General features: G+C 42.4%; 1 protein-coding gene across 2 annotated transcripts in view; it reads right to left on the bottom strand.

The window, feature by feature from the left end:
- Window positions 1-16,401, bottom strand: part of ACSS2 (acyl-CoA synthetase short chain family member 2) — a 68,567-nt gene that overhangs the window by 47,217 nt on the left and 4,949 nt on the right. The window lies entirely within an intron of this gene.

Genomic DNA, 16,401 nt, shown 5'->3' with positions numbered 1-16,401 from the left:
GTCATTAAGTTGTAAAAAGGATTAAAGCTTTGAAAAGAATCCTTTCATCTGTGTCCTGAGTTGGCTATTGGAGTGTACTGAAAGAGGCCACTAGGGCACTCCTGACAGTACTGTGGTAATAAAGCAGACCTGCTTTGGGATATCTAGGTTTAAAGGAAATTAGGAAGAAACCTTTAACTAGTCTCCCCAGCATTAGCACAGTCCTGCCTGCTATCCCGTACAAGGGTCAAAGCACCATAAGGGAGAAACAAAATGTAAATTCCTACTGGTGCTTCCTTCCAGCTAGAGATTTTGCTTAGAATTGGCAAAGTATTCCTAGTTCTCAGTTCCTTATTCAAAAGTTCAAAACAGGGTTTATGAGCAGCCTGAAAACTCAAGTTTATATGCCCTTGCACCCCAAAATAAGCTTTGAATTACCCCATATCACACCTGAGCCATTTGATCCTGCTGCTTTGTATTAAGGGGCAAGACACATTTTCCAGCAAAATCTCAGTGGAAAATGGAGTGTGACCTTCCCCCTAGCCAAGCAGTACATCCAGAACAGCTTTGGCAGAGGTAAGAGGTGCCAACTATATATGAGCCCTCCGAAAAAGCCTGAGTGCTTCTGAAGAAGGCTGAGCGTTGCCACGAATTCCCTGGCACTCCATGAGCACTTCCAAGAGCAGTAGAGAAAGTCAAAGTAGCAGTAGAAGGCCAAGAATGTCAGCAAGTTAACCACTTTGATTGTGGCAAACTGTGCCGGCGAGGGGGCAGGGCCTTGGAGAGGACACAGTGGGTTGTGAGGAAAGGCCTGGTGGGATGGATCCAGCCTGCCAGTTCCCAACCTACGGTGCTATTGCATTAGTCTTCAACTGATGGGGTCTTGGCCCACAGGTGGGTCATAACCTGACTTCAGTCACAACAGCAGCACTACCGCAACACAAATATATGGTAAAAAAAAAAGAAGTGGGTCCCTAACTGCAAGTCTGGGCAAAAGGTGGGTGGCAGGCCTGAAAAGGTTGAGGACTATTAACACGATTTCTGATGCATTCGTTGAAGATAGCAAAGAGAGAGAGGAAGTAAATAGTTTTCTATTTAGCACTGACAAGTTCTAATGTTCACAAGCAGAGGTACAGGCCTGGTTTGCACATAATACTGAGCCATGATGTGGTTTGTTGAAACTTGGTCTGTCGTTGTATCCAAACAAGTCCCTGCAAACAAACCGTGGTTTGTTAACCAGCTATAAGCCACAAATAGAAGTCATGTTTTTTTGTTGGCTTACAAGGTCTGGCTTGTTTAAACCATGCTTTGCCATGATGTCTGAATGCAAAACTGCTGCTTATCCCTGGTTTCTTTGCACTACTGTCCACCCTGAATCACAGGCACCTGGCAAGCGCAGCCTGGAAAAAAAAGTGCTCCGAAGCCTGGCAAAATGTACATGAGAGAAACAAGAAGTAGAGAAAACAGGTTGTGGTTTGTTTCCTTATCTACAAGGCAATTCATAACTAAAGAAACAAGCCATGGCTAACATAAGCCATGGCTTAGCATTATGTGTGAACACAGCCAATGAAATCACTTGAAAGCAACCATATTGTGAATGCTCTGAGAGGCAAGCCTATAAAACAACTTATGACACAGTTTTAGAGATTTCCACACATCACCAATCACTTTTGTGTGGAGTTTGGAAGGGGATGGCAATACATTTCCACTTCTCAGGTACACTTTACAATAGAGGGCAGCCTCAAGGTTGGATTTCAAGCAGCCACTGTTTCGCCATGTGAATTAGCATCCACCTTCTAAAATAAGGTTTAGCTCATCACAATACATTCTGAACAATTACTTTAATTAAAAGATTTCCATAAATTCTGGGCCACTGTGAGAGTTTACAGCCCAAAGCGCTGCTCAAAGCTTTTAAGCAAATTGCACTTGTTTTCCCCCGAACTCATTAATGTATAATTCAAGAACAAACTTCCACAGCAAAAAAAGAAAAAAAAGAACTTGGCCACTGATATAGAGCAAAAAGCTTTTTCGTGGATTCTTGCAGTTTCTGTCCAAAAATGTATACAAGGGCACAAGGGAGATATCCAGTATGGGAGAATTCTCTCATGTGAGATATGGGAACAAAAGCAATGAATGCAACGATCAGGATTAATTAATCTATATGCTCTGCCCAGACATTACTATTCTGCTAGTAGTGCAGGAGCTTAGCACCAGGTAGGACCAAAATATTTCACTTCTGGCTACTAGCAGCATATTGCAGGTTTAAGTTTGCATATCACCAGGAGACGCTCTGTTGCACACAGCCCAGATGGAATGTACAGGACACTTTCTCTAACTCCCTCCCTGCCACAGAGCCTGAACTCTCTTCTGCAGAGCAAAACAGCCCTCTTTTTAACTTCCCCAAGTGATCCCCCATACTGAGGTTTAAATGTATTCAGAATTCCTCATGGTACACCACACTTTATATGCCGAAAAGACAAACAATGCTTTAAAAAGTCATATCACCTAAACGATGCATGGCAGAGCAAGATGTCTCTCTCTTTAGCTCCTATCCACTATCAAGTAACCTAAGCATCACCTTCATAAGTACAATTCCCTTTTGGACAGTGACCCATATGCTCTCCCTCAGCTGTACAAGGGTCTTCCAAGTGATTTGCAAAATTCCACCAGAATACAACTTCCACCTACAATTTGTAGCTGGCTGCACCAATCTCTTGTTTTGCAATATAGATGAAGCAAAAGAAAACCATCCCAAAGATGTACATAATGAAACATATCCAGACATGTATACCAGTGGTTTTATTCACTGGCAAAACTAATTAAGACACAGCACCTTTCTCAATGGAGTAAACTGAGAAAGGCTCAAAAAGGTCTTTGTGAAAATATGGCATTTTGCCCACATTCCAACCATTTTACACCAAAATTTAGCAATACAAAGGGACATGAAATACCCTTAACTATTCCAAGGTTGCCTGTAACAGGGTTCAGGTTTCTCAACTACACAACAGTACATGCCCCTGCCTCAGTACACCAACACTTACTAAAATTTGGGTTTTCCACAGAAGACATGGGGAAACGAAGTCCTACATAAAACCAAAATAAAATTTTTAGTTGTCTATCCCTATGGAGATTTTATATATGTATTATATAATATCCCTATCTTTGTATTTACACAGTCTTTACTTGTAAAGTGAGTGTGTGCTAAGTTAAAACCACGAAGTCAATTAAAACTAGAAGTACACATAATCCAAATGTGTTTGATCAGATTCCAATTAACTTAGTGCATCAGAACATCTGATTCAAATTTCCTGGAAAACCCACATCACTACCTGCAAATGAATGTGTTTCTGTTGATGTTATAAAGAACAATAAACACATTTGGTATGAATTCCTGCAAACATTATCTATAGCAGGAGTGGGGAACCTATGGCCCGCCATATGTTGGACTACAACTCCCATTGTTGGTCTACAACATGGCCATGCTGGCTGGGGCTCATGGGATTCTGATGCACAACATCTTCCCCATCCTGATCTTGCTGCATCCTAACCACCATAATTGTTTAGTTCAGCTTAAACATCTGAAAAAGCACTGATGGAACTGAAAAAAAGTATTCTAACTTCAAGTACATGCTACTGGTTTTTACTCTATAAAATGGGAAAAACAAGACACAAACCACCAAAAACCCCTACTTTATTTGCAGACACCTCAATAGAAATCAGTATTTTTTTAACATGAAAAATCATTTGCTGAGAACCTATCCAATGCAAGCTATCTAAAAATGAATGGAAGTTGCCCAAGCTCATAGTTGCATTCTTGAGCAACTCCCATTCATTTCAAAATGGCTTGAGCAAATGAAGTTTGCTGCAGATTAAACTCCCTAAGAATAAGGAAAGGATCCCCCCCCACACACACATACGTTTCTTGTGAGTTGTGGCTACATATAGCAGTCACATTAGTGGACTGACCGATGCTCAGGTGCATGGAAGAAGAAATTCTTCCTATGAGTTCATCTACAACAGTAATGGAAGCTTAAATCCTGAAAACCTCTAATAAGTAAAAAGGACACATAAGCCACAAATGGGGGCTATGATGAAAGTTTTGTAAAAGCGTATGTAGCCCAAAGCACATTATGTCAGCCATATCCACCCCTCAATTGCGAGATCTACCTTTTAATGCAAACGCAACAGTAGCAAGGAGGGCACTCAAGAGTTTGTCTCAAAATACAGCCTTTCTGAAAACTGTTTTTGTTATTAATAGAAGCACTGTGATTGTGCATCTTCCCATCCTCTTCAGATTTTTTAAAAGAAAGTAAATGGGGATTATGTAATCTCTATATGCTGCTGCTGCTTATCATAGCCTTATGTCAGATACTGATTCTTTAGGCATACTTCAAAAATTGTTTATGTAAGGACAATAAGACAATCACAAGCAGCACTGAAAAAATATTTCAAACTCGTAGGACAACATTGCCAGTTGTGTAGGTGCCCAAATTAGAGTCCAAATCACAGTGCCTGTAGTATATACATAAAGGTAAAGGTAAAGGTGTCCCCAACCAGTCGTGTCCGACTCTAGGGTGTGGTGCTCATCCCCGTTTCTAAGCCGAAGAGCCAGCGCTGTCCGAAGAAGCTTCCGTGGTCATGTGGCCGGCGTGACTGAACACCGAGGTGCACGGAACGCTGTTACCTTTCCCGCCGAGGCGGTACCTATTTATCTACTTGCAATTTCTTGCTTTCGAACTGCTAGGATGGCAGGAGCTGGGACTGAAGACGGGAGCTCACTGTCACGCAGCACTCGGGTCTCGAACTGCTGACCTGCCGACCTTCCAGTCTGCAGTTCAGCGTCTTAACCACTAAGCCACCGCGGCCCCAAATATGCCCCTGCAGCCCCAAGTATATACATACAACTCACCAAATGCCATTTTCCCTGAGAATCACATGAAAGCTGGTCCCCAAAGTTCCTTCTGCTGTCTATCTTTAGGATTCACAAGAATGCATAAAAGCATTATTTTGAGCATAATTAAAAGATAGCAATCTATAGCTTTAGTCTGCAGACTCCTGGGTTAGAAAAAATCCTTGCCATTTAAGTGAAAGGAGTCATATAGGACAGAATGGATGGAGTATATTTAAAGCAAGACTGAGAACTGCTGGAAGGATGAGAACTGTATGCTGCAAAAGACACAAGCTAAATGAATGCCACATCAAAACATAAAGGTTACCATTTTGTCCTGTGGTTACAATTGACATATTCCACACACACTAGTTTTGGTCCTTGAATAATTTCTGCAAATCCACGATTTTTAAGACATTTTTTAGACAAGTGCATCACAGCTCATAATTTTTAGCATGCTGCCCACCCAAGTTCATTGTCAGCATTAGGATAAAGGTCTTACTAATGCCATAGAGGTTCAACTTCTCATGTTTGATGATACATCCATTGTCAATCAGAGCATCACAAAGCTATCTCATATTCAGTTAATTAGCTATGTGACTGTAAAAAAGGGTTAATAGGAAAGTTTCTGCACAAACATCCAGTACGCACTTCTAGTAATTGAATTGGATCTCCAATTTAATCACAATACGAGAAAATCTACTTTCCTGAGCCTGTTGCATAGTCCGTCTGGCTTTCTTACTCAATTACTGTCTTGGCAGATATAACCATAGATGAAATGCAATTTGTGAAATGAAATCTTGCAGAACTAGAACTCTATCACAGCCTAGCAGGAAGAGAAAGAGGGAGCAAAAATATGTCAAACGCATTAAAGTTGCAAGCAATATTTGTACTTCAGAACAGTAGACATATCATCCCAGATCATCTTTTATCCATCCAGTGTCCTATTTGTGTCACAGTCACACACAAAAATCAACCCTTTAGGAGAAGGCTTTGTTAATGACAACTCTGTGAAAAGGATTCCAAGTTTGTTAGTAAAACTCATTGAGAGATTTGGCAAAGAGGAGAGGAACAAGAAAGATGAGGAAAGAGTCAATTCATAGTTTGCCAATGCACTTCTGCAATATCCTGTGGCAAGGAAGGAGAACACAACCACTATTTGTCTTACAGATCAGATGGCTAGAGAAAAGCATGAAATGTCTAGCATGAAGTGTGTAGCAATTAGTCTTGCAGTCCTGACTGATAAGAACCATAACATCTGAAAATGTCCTAAGTCTGCAATCGACCACTCTTTGTCTCATATTGGTACCAGCCTGATGTCAACAACATTCTACCTCTACTAAAATCATAAGACAGAGCAAAATAACAGTGCAATTTGAAAACAGAAGGAAACTATCTCATTTAGGCTCACCCATTCACAGAACATAAGACGAGCCATGCTGAATCAGACCAAGGGTCCATCCTGTCCGGCACTCTGTTCTCACCGTGGCCAACCAGCTGCCTCCAATACTGGAGGTAGCATATTGCCATTGTGACTAGTAGCCATTGACAGTTTTATCCTCCATTCAATTCTCGTTTCAGAACATTTTATTTCGAGCTAAACTAGGCATTGCTCCGAGTGTGCAGTTGCCACCAAAACAGGCTTCTAATGGCAGAAGCAGGGGAAACACACAATATTGCAATGTAAGGACATAGCTTAAGTTCTACTAGCTGTTATAGGATGGAAGGGAACAAAATACATAGTCTCATTTTTGGCAGTGGCCATACATTTAGGGCAACATATACTTTCACCGCACAGGCCTTAGTGACAGAAAACAGAAAGAGGTCATTTAATAGTGACCTCTTGGCTCCATGCTCTGATCTCACTCAACAAGGCTGTTTCTATCTGTGGATCATAAAGCATGGACCCTAGGTGTGGTTCTGATCACTCACTACAACTAAAAAAAGATATTGGAGAGTTGGAAAAAATGCAGAAAAGGGCAGCTAAAATGATCAAGGAGCTGGAGAAACGCCCCTATGAGAGAAAGTTACAACACCTGGGATTGTTTAGCTTGGAGAAAAGGCAAGTAAGGGGAAACATGATAGAGGTGTCCAAAACTATGCATGGTGAGGAGAATGTGGACAGGGAGACATTTTTTCCCCTCTCTCATAATACTAGAACCTGGGGTCATCCCATGAAGTGGATTGGTGGGAGATTCAGGACAGATAAAGGAAGCACTTTTTCCACACATCGCATAGTTAAACTATGGAATTCTCTACCACAAGATGTAGTGATGGCCACCAATTTGCATGGCTTTAAAGCGGGATTAGACAAATTCCTGGAGGAGAAGGCTATCACTAGCTACTGATGGCTATATGCTACCTCCAGTATCAGAGGCAATATGCCTGTGTACACCAGTTGCTGGGGATCAAGAGCAGGAGGTTCTATTGTACTCATGTCCTATTTGTGGGTTTCCCACAGGCAGCTAATTGGCCACTGTATCAACAGAATGCTGGACTAGATGGACCTTGAGATGCTTGTCAATTAAAAAAAATGGTAAAAGCAACACACATTTTACATTGCCTAGTAAACAACAATCATTTATAATGGAGAACACACAACAAATCTATATTTAAAGACATCTATGTGCTGGATTCCTCTACTGTAACAGCTCATAATTCTTATGTCTATAACACTGTATCAACCTGAGGCATTAGGAACATCCTATTATAAACCAAGTTAAACTTCAAATTATTGTTAGAACTCAAAGCATGTGCTTAAAAGCAAGAGCTGAATAAATATACGCAACTGAGCTGTAATTCCTGAGTGCTAAATCAGCCTTCCCCAAACTTGGTGCCCTCCAGATGTGATGGCATGCAACTCCCATTATCCCCAGCCAGCATAACCATTGTTGGCCATGGTGGATGAGGATGATGGGAGCTGTAGTTCAATACATCTGGAGGGCACAGGGTTGGGGAAGGCTGGCTTAAACAATAAAACTGTGGCACATACACACACACCACAGGAAGCAGTATTTGATAAACATGTAGCATATGATTAACCTCTGGCACATGCACCCTGGGAAGCACTAGGTAGTATCCAAAGTTAATCCTACTTAGAGCAGACCCATTGAAATGAATGGGACAAGCATTCCTACTCTAAGTAGGAATAACACTGGATACTTCCCAATATTTCCTTTTCAGGCTAAAACCAGAACTTAAAACATACCTGCAAAAAAGGGGGGAATACGTTTGCCTTTATACACTGCTTAAGGGCTCTTATCAATGTTAGGTCTCATCTAATGGCTGCTTCAAGCATTACAAACATGAAACAAACATACAGATTGCAACATGTGGTGATTGCCCTAGCTATTTACAGCTCCCCGGCATGTGTATGTACATGACAAAAAAACCTCTACCATGTACATTGCCACACAATACAATCCTACATGGGTTTAATGCTCATCCTCACACAGAAGAGCTTCAAATATGCAGGGTGGAACCCAGAGTAGGAAGGTCGCAAGTCTTACCCTCCCCATATTGCCACATGTGCAGGACTGAGGAGGGGCTTTTTTTCTTTTCTTTTTTTAATATGAGTTGATTCTACATTCCTAGTGCCAAAAGAAAAGAGAACTATTTTTTCCTCCTCCTTCGAAACAACCTTTGCTGGGCCTCTTTAGGTACAGTTAACAGAATCACTAATGGCCATAATGCTAGACATGTGAACAGACTCCTGGTAGTGAGAGGCTGCTAGTTTAAGCAGAGGACTGGTGGGGAAGGAGAGGAGCTGTGAACCCTTTCCCCTCCCACCATTTATCGACTCAAAATCACCCTTCCCAATCTGCTTTTCTCTCTACGGGGCTGCGGGGGGGGGGGGAGATTTCCTCCCACAGCTAGGAAAGCAGCTTAGAGAGAGCAATTTTAAGTGTATCAATGCCAGGAAGTGAGAGGGTTCATCAGCTACTCCCCATCTTCGATGCTGTTTTTCATTTATTTAAAAAAAAGTTACGAATACGGGGGGCTGGTGGGGGGAAGGGCTGTTCACTCACTGTCTTCCAGTTATTATCTAGTTTGAAACTAAGAAACATCTTCTCTAAAAGCTTGCAAAATCACCATGTGTTTGCAGAACAAACAATAAGCCCTAAAACTGGATCTAGGAAAGCGATAAGGTCTGCAAGTCACTTTGTTGAACTGGGATACGCCAATCATTTACAAACAGAGGAATTGTTAGCAGGGCACTTTCAGTTTTGTAGAAGAACAGAATTTGTTCTGAGTGGGCCAGTTTTTTTCTCTGAAATCTGGGAATGTATGTCAGATTGCATCTCAACAGCATCCCTTTCAAGAGACAAGTTTCCTTCCAGCTACAATTAAAGACATCTTATCTCCTTACAAGAGTAAGAAAGCTTGAGTCTGACTAACAAATCATGGTAGCAAATGCTAATCCTTGACTGTATGCATCTTGGTTTCATCCAGTCTTCATGATAGGTGTGAATGTGCATGCACAAATACAGTGCCAACATGTCCTAACATCTCTCATATCATCATTAAGGCATTCAAATAATCTCTTTACAACTTTACCAGCAGGAAGCGAAGGGTAGATAGATATATCCTTGTACGTTATGCAATTTCAAAGCATCTAAGAGTAAAATAGTACATTACCAAGCTTTTTGAGAATTAGAAACAACTCCCCGAAATGATTCCTCCTATCTTCCCTTGCTTCTCCTTATGCCTCCCACAACGCCTCCATGCAACCACCAACTTTATTTCCTTTAAGGTCCTACTCAAAACTCTCCTTTTCCGGTAAGCCTTTGGATCGTTCCCCCAGTCCAGAGGTGAGCAGGCTGGTGCCCTCCAGCAGATATTTTGGACTACAATTCTTGTAAGGCCAAGCCAGCATGGCCAATAGTCAGGGATTATTGAAGCTGCCAAAACATCTGGAGGGCACCAGTTTGCCAACCCCTGCATAAATAAAGCAATCACATATGGTCCCCCTGCTTACCCTTGCCTCTATTTCCACTTTCCTCTGTTTCCCTGTGTCTGTTTAAGATTGTAAGCCCCTTGATGTAGGGACCTGGCATACCTGTTCTCTCTAAACCGTCATTTACATAGATCAGGGGTGGGCAACCCATTGACCTCCAGAACCAGTGCCTGGATGCAGTTATGGCTTGGATGAGGGCCAATATACTGAAGCTGAATCCCAATGAGACAGAGACCCTATGGGTTGCCAGTTCCCAGGTCCAGGAATTGGGCTGTTTGCCTGTTCTGGATGGGGTTGCACTCCCTCTGAAGAGCCAGGTATGTAGTTTGGGGGTGTTCCTGGATCTATCTTTGTCACTGGAGGCCTGGGTGACCTCGGTGGCTTTGGCTGGTACACCAACAATGCCCATTCATGGATAGGGATGGCCTAGCCATGGTGATCCATGCATTGGTAACCTCATGATTAGACTACTGCAATGTGCTCTACATGGGGCTGCCCTTGTGCGTGGTTCAGAAGCAGCAGCTAGTGCAGAATGCAACAGCTGGGGTGCTCACTGGGACACCCAGCTATGCTCACCTTCCATCTGTGTTAGAAGAACTGTCGGCTGCCTATTAGCTACCGAGCCCCATACAAGGTTATGTTATTGTTATACAAAGCCCTAGACAACTTGGGACCAGCATACTTAGCAGACCGCCTTCTCTTATACATACCCAGGCAATCTTTAAGATAGTCAGAGGAGGCCTTGCTGGGCATTCTGAAACTAACAGAATGTTGCCATACAATACCCCAACAGCAGCCCTTCTCGGTAGCGGCACCCATCCTTTGGAAAACTCTCCCTCATGCAGTTCAGGAGGCAGGAAATGTGGTATCTTTCAAACGCCTCCTGAAAACACACTTGTTCACCCAGGCTTTCCCTGGGCTGTAATTCAATAAATCATGCTGCTCCATCTTCCTGCTCCTTGTATTGTTTTTACTGTAATAGGAATTTTTAATGATAAAAATTAATAGGATGTTTTTAATGATGAGTTTTTAATATTGTATTTTAAATGTGACTTTAATATTTATATGTGAACTGCTTAGGGATTTTATTATATTTAGCAGTATATACATATCACAAATAAATAAATACATTATTTTGGACTGAAAGCCCCATAATTCCTGACCATTAACCATGACTTATGGTATTCCAAAATATGTGGCAGGCACCAGGTTGCCTACCTCTGACATAGATGGTACTACAGAAAGAAAGAAAGAAAGAACAAGCACAAAAGTCTCCTGGCTGATTTGACAAATGAATCTGTTGTAGTGGGGGCAGGGGCAGTCTTACTAACCTCAAAACTGAAGCATTTCTTTGGCCTCTTTACTTGCTTAAATTACCAGCAGGGCCAGAAATTAATTTTCCAACTAAAACGAAAGTAGGTGTCTGTGAAAGTTTGAGCCCTACAGAGGCAAAGGGGGAAATGGTCACGCTTAGAGGCCTGGGGGTTTTTTTGCTGGAAGGGGGTATGCCTGAGAGGAGCAGCTTCATTCCCCCAGTTAAGTTTCAGGTTCATTTCCCCAGTTAAGTTTCATTTCTTCAGGGTTGAAGCAGTACTTTTGGTTTTGAGGGAGGAGGATATATAAAGAGAGTGAGAAAGCTAGTAAGAGCAGAGCTGGGGGGACCAGAGCCTGAAGAGGAAGCAACCTGGAGAAGTCTAAGTGCAGCTAGAGTAAAGGAACTTGCATTTTGCAACTTTTATTTTCTCTTAATGCCTTTTGTATTTATTTTATTTATTTATTTATTGCATTTATATCCCGCCTTTTTTCCTCCAAGGAACTCAAGGCAGCGTACATGATCCTCCTCCTTCTTCCATTTTATCCTCACAACAACAACCCTGTGAGGTGGGTTGGGCTGAGAGTCTGTGATTGGCCCAAAGTCACCCAGTGAGCTTCCATGGCCGAGTGGGGACTAGAACCCAGATCTCCCGGCTCCCAGTCCAGCACTCTAGCCACTACACCACACTGGCGTATCACTCAGCTCTATTGTGTAAACACTTTTAATTGTAATTTGTTTGTTTTAAATTTACCAGTAAACTGTTGTGGTTAAACCCTGGGTCTACAGTGTCAATCACCCTAGGTCTACAGCCTCAGTCACCCTAGGTCTACAGCCTAAACCCCACACTATTGGAAAGGGTAAGGTAAAAGGAGGAAGATGGGACACTTAAGGGGGCAAGAGAGCCTTAAGGAGTTGCTCAGGGGACCCTGACAGTGTCAAATTGCTTTCATTGGATGTTAGGCTCCCTCAAAGCTGTCCCCACCCCCCAAAAATGATTATCTGGACCAGAATGGAACAGTTAAGGGCAAAATCCTATGCATGTTTAGACAGAAAAATGCATCTTTAGACAGCTATGCTGGCTGGGGAATGCTAGGAGTTGTAGGACTTTTTTCTGTAAAGATGCATAGGATTGTGCCCTAAGTGAACCACTGAACATTTATCCAATTTTGAAATGCATTTGAACTAAAAACTGGTTACTGATATGCTGTGATGCAATCCATCTGCAAGTACTACCTACAGGATAGAACATCCAGGATTCAGTCAGGGGTGGGCTATCTGTGGCCCTCCAGATATTTTTGGGCTCCAGTTCCAATCAGCAGGGCCAATGGTCAGGGGTGACAGGAGTCATCGGGACAGGTCTAGATGACCCACTCCAGATTATGATTGCCATTCTGCTTATGGGTTAATTAAAAGACCTTGAATAAGCCTTAAACCGATGTTTTTCAAACTGGGGCACCTTCCCTATGAGGAAGGACAGAAGCATTTGGGGCTTCTTAGTTTACAAAAAAAGATAACTTGTGAAGGTTTGAGGCCTACAGAGGCAAAGGGAAAGAAAGTCAGGCTTAGAGGCCTGAAGTTTTCTGTTGGGAGGGGGGAGGCCTGAGAGGAGTAGTTTCATTTCTCCAGATTAGTGTCAGTTTCATTTCTCCACTTGAGTTTCATTTCTTCAGGTCTGAAGCAGTACTTTTGGTTTTGAGGGAGGAGGGTATATATGAGAGAGGGAGAGAGCCAGTAAGAGAGAGAAAGACCAGGCTACAGCCAGAGCCAATGTAAGAGCAGAGCAAGAGAGATAGCCAGAGCTTGAAGTGAGAGCAGAGTCTGAAGAGTGAGCAGGAAAAAGCAGCATAGAAAAGTCTAAGGGCAGCTAGGGTAAAGGAACTTGCGTTTTGCAACTTTTATTTTCTTTTAATGCTGTTTGTATCACTCAGCTCTATTGTATAAATACCTTTAGTTGTAATATGTTTCTTTTAAATTTACTAGTAAACTGTTGTGGTTAAACCCTGTGTCTAGAGTGTCAGTCAACCCATGTCTACAGCCTAAACCCCACATTATTGGGAAAGGAAAGTTTAAAAGGAGGAAGGTAGTACTCTTGAGGCAAGAGATCCTTAAGGGGTTGCTCAGGGGGTCCAGGTCATCAGTGGAACTTTGACAAAAGGCAAACATGATAGAGCAGGGATGGGGAACATACGGACCTCCTGGAGTTGTAGTCCTACAACATCTAGAGGGCCACACATTCTCCCCCCCACACACACACCTGAGATAGAGGTTTAGAGAATTTATGTGTGGGACTGAAGAAAGTGGAGAAAGAGAGAGCGAACCCTATAACACTAGAACACCAGGTCACTCGATTAAACTGATTGGCATTGATTTAGGACAAACAAAAGAACGCAGTTCTTCACACAAAGCATAATTAAACTTGCAAAATTTGTTGCCAGAAGCGATTGTGATTGCCATTGGCTTAGACAAATTAATGGACCTGCCAACAACTATTAGCCATGACAGCTAACTGGAATCTCTGAGTTCAGAAGGCAATGCACAGAACACCAGTTTCTGGGGAGCAAGCAACAGGGCAAATCTGTCAGCGCTAGGCTTCTGGGCCTTTGCAGAACATCCAGCTGGCCACGGTTGAAAACAAGATTCTGGACTCTTCAGACCCCTGGTATGATCTAGCACAGCTTTTTTAATGTTCTAATTTTATAGCTAGAAAAGCCATTATTGGCAACAGAAAGAAACATTTCAGAAGGACCTATGCGTTTTCTCTTTTCTTGGTCAAGATGGAAACATACTAAATTTGAAAAAAAATACATCTTCCACCTGTCAAGCACAAACTTTTGCTTTCTCAGAACTCATCTATAGTCTCCTCGCATCAGAAAGCCGATCTCCTATGCACCTCGCTAGCTTCATGAATTCACACTGTGCTTCTCTTCTTCACCCCTTATTTCTGGCTCAAAGAACTGTCAGCTAACCATTATTTGCTTAACGAAATCATGCTAGCTTCTACAAAAAGGTAAAAGGAGATTTTCAGCATCCTCAAAACTGGAATATTATTTTCAATATAGTACCTGACACCTTTGCTTAGAACAACCTTCCTCAACCTGGTGCCCTCTAGATGTTTTGGACTACATCTCCCATCAGCCTTAGCCAGTATATCCAATGGTTAGGAATGCAGGGAGTTGTAGTTCAAAACATCTGGAAGGCACTAAGTTGGGGAAGGCTGGCCTTGAGTTTTCTATACCTGTAAGAGACAAAGCAAAATTTTAATGCTGGTGATTGCTTACTGTGGAGAAGCAATCAGGGCAGGCCACAGGATCATATGCTTCCACATCCTGTTCCTTTATTCTAGAAAGTGAATTCCTGCTTCCTAGACTAACTGAAGTTACATTTACCAAGTTTAGCATTAACCAGGGTTCCCAGTTAACCCAGGATCAGAAACCATTTTGAAGCGGGTTTCAGATCCTGGGTGAAGCAAGATTCCTAATCAGCCCGAACAACAGTTAACAGTGCTGCTGACGTAACGATCAACTGCAATTCGGCTGGGTATGTATTCCAGAAAAAGAGGCGGGTGTGGGTGCGCAATTCTGCAGTTTGCTCTAAACTGACCATGGTTAAGCAATTTATGTATTGCATTGTAGTATCTGCCTTCCAGCACTGTGAAGCAAGACAACACTAGCCCAGTATTGTCAACACTGACTGGCAGCGGCTCTCTGCGATTTCAGGCAGGATTCTTTCCTAGCCCTCCCTGGAGATGCCGGGGATTGAACCTGGCACACAAAGCATGTGTTTTTACCATGGAGATACATCCCTTCCCTCCAATTAGCTCAGAGCAGAATACATCTTCCTTCCTCATTTAATCTCACTACAGCCATGTGAGGTATAATTACCAAAGTTACATCTGCACTGGAGCACAGCCAGCAAAGTTATGTCAACGTTCCCAATGCTGGCAGCAGTTCTCAGACCAATGCTCACCTAAAGAATTTACACCATCAAGTTCATGCAGAAATATTCATGAGGCAACACAGGATGGTGCAGAACCTACTAAAAAAAAAAACAAAGGAAATTCTGGAACACCTGGATGGCTAATATGCACAGCAAAGCCACTTTTTGCAGCCTACCACCACTGCCAGCACCAGACATGCCATACAGCCCCCCAAATAAATGCCTACCAAGCTGCAATAAGGCCATGCTTACCCAGCAGTGGCACAGCTATGAAATCAGATTCTGAAACTTCATCTGCTTCTTTAAACAAAAGAAGCAACCCGTTGATATTTCCCATACTGATTCTGAGGATAGTCAGAAAACTCTACAACCAAACCAAAGTCATTAACACCAGGCGACTACTTAAACCCTAAAGCATGTTTAAGAAATAAAGGCTTGTATCTGAAACTCAAAATATTGCTATGGCTGTAAACCCAGCCACACTCACTTAAAATACAGTCCCAGTAAATCCAGTGGGGCTTACTTCCTAGTAAATAGATACGATTCAGGCCACATTTCCGACTCTTCTGTTGCTCTGTAAAGTTTGTAAGTACTAATGGGAAAAAAGGATCTAGAACTGTCAGGAAAAGGAAATAAATTATATGAGTGTCCCCGGGCACAAGAAAGGACTAAGGAATAATATGCAAAGGAAGAACAATGATATCATATTTATGGGTCTCCTTGAAAAAAGGTAAAAAATAGGTGTCATGAATGCTAATGAAGTTGATCATAGGAGAAGCTGCGTTCTTCCTGTAACAGGTATCTGTTATACAACTGATCCTTCCTATATAGGCTACTTCAGGCAACCTAATGCCTTACAGATGTTTTGGACTACAACTCCCATACACCCCAGGCAGCATGGTTAATAGTCAGATTATGGAAGTTGCAATCCACAATATCTGGAGAGCACCAGGTTGCCTGCCCGTGGACTACTACATATTGCCAAACCTTACTTTCAAGTTGCTGCACTACTGCAATCGAAAACAGGCTTATTAGTTATGTATTTATTATTACATTTACATCCCACCTTTCTTCCTCTTGCAAGGAACCCAAGGTGGCTTATGGAGTCCCCCTCCTCTCCATTTTATCCTCACAACAACCCTGTGAGGTAGGTTAGGCTGAGAGTCAGTGACTGGCCCAAAGTCACCCAGTCAGCTTCATGGCCGAGTGGGGGACTAGAACCCAGGTCTTGTGACTTTGAAGTACACACAAACCTCTGATAAGACCAAAGTAAGAACAGCATCACATAGGTTTACAAAATTATTTGAGAGAGCATTGCTGACTTGC

The sequence above is a fragment of the Heloderma suspectum genome, chromosome 4 (genome assembly GCF_057233095.1).
Source record: "Heloderma suspectum isolate Gila_16-S chromosome 4, 16-S_ref, whole genome shotgun sequence".
NCBI lineage: Eukaryota > Metazoa > Chordata > Lepidosauria > Squamata > Helodermatidae > Heloderma > Heloderma suspectum.
This window is presented reverse-complemented; position numbering and strand designations above follow the sequence as displayed.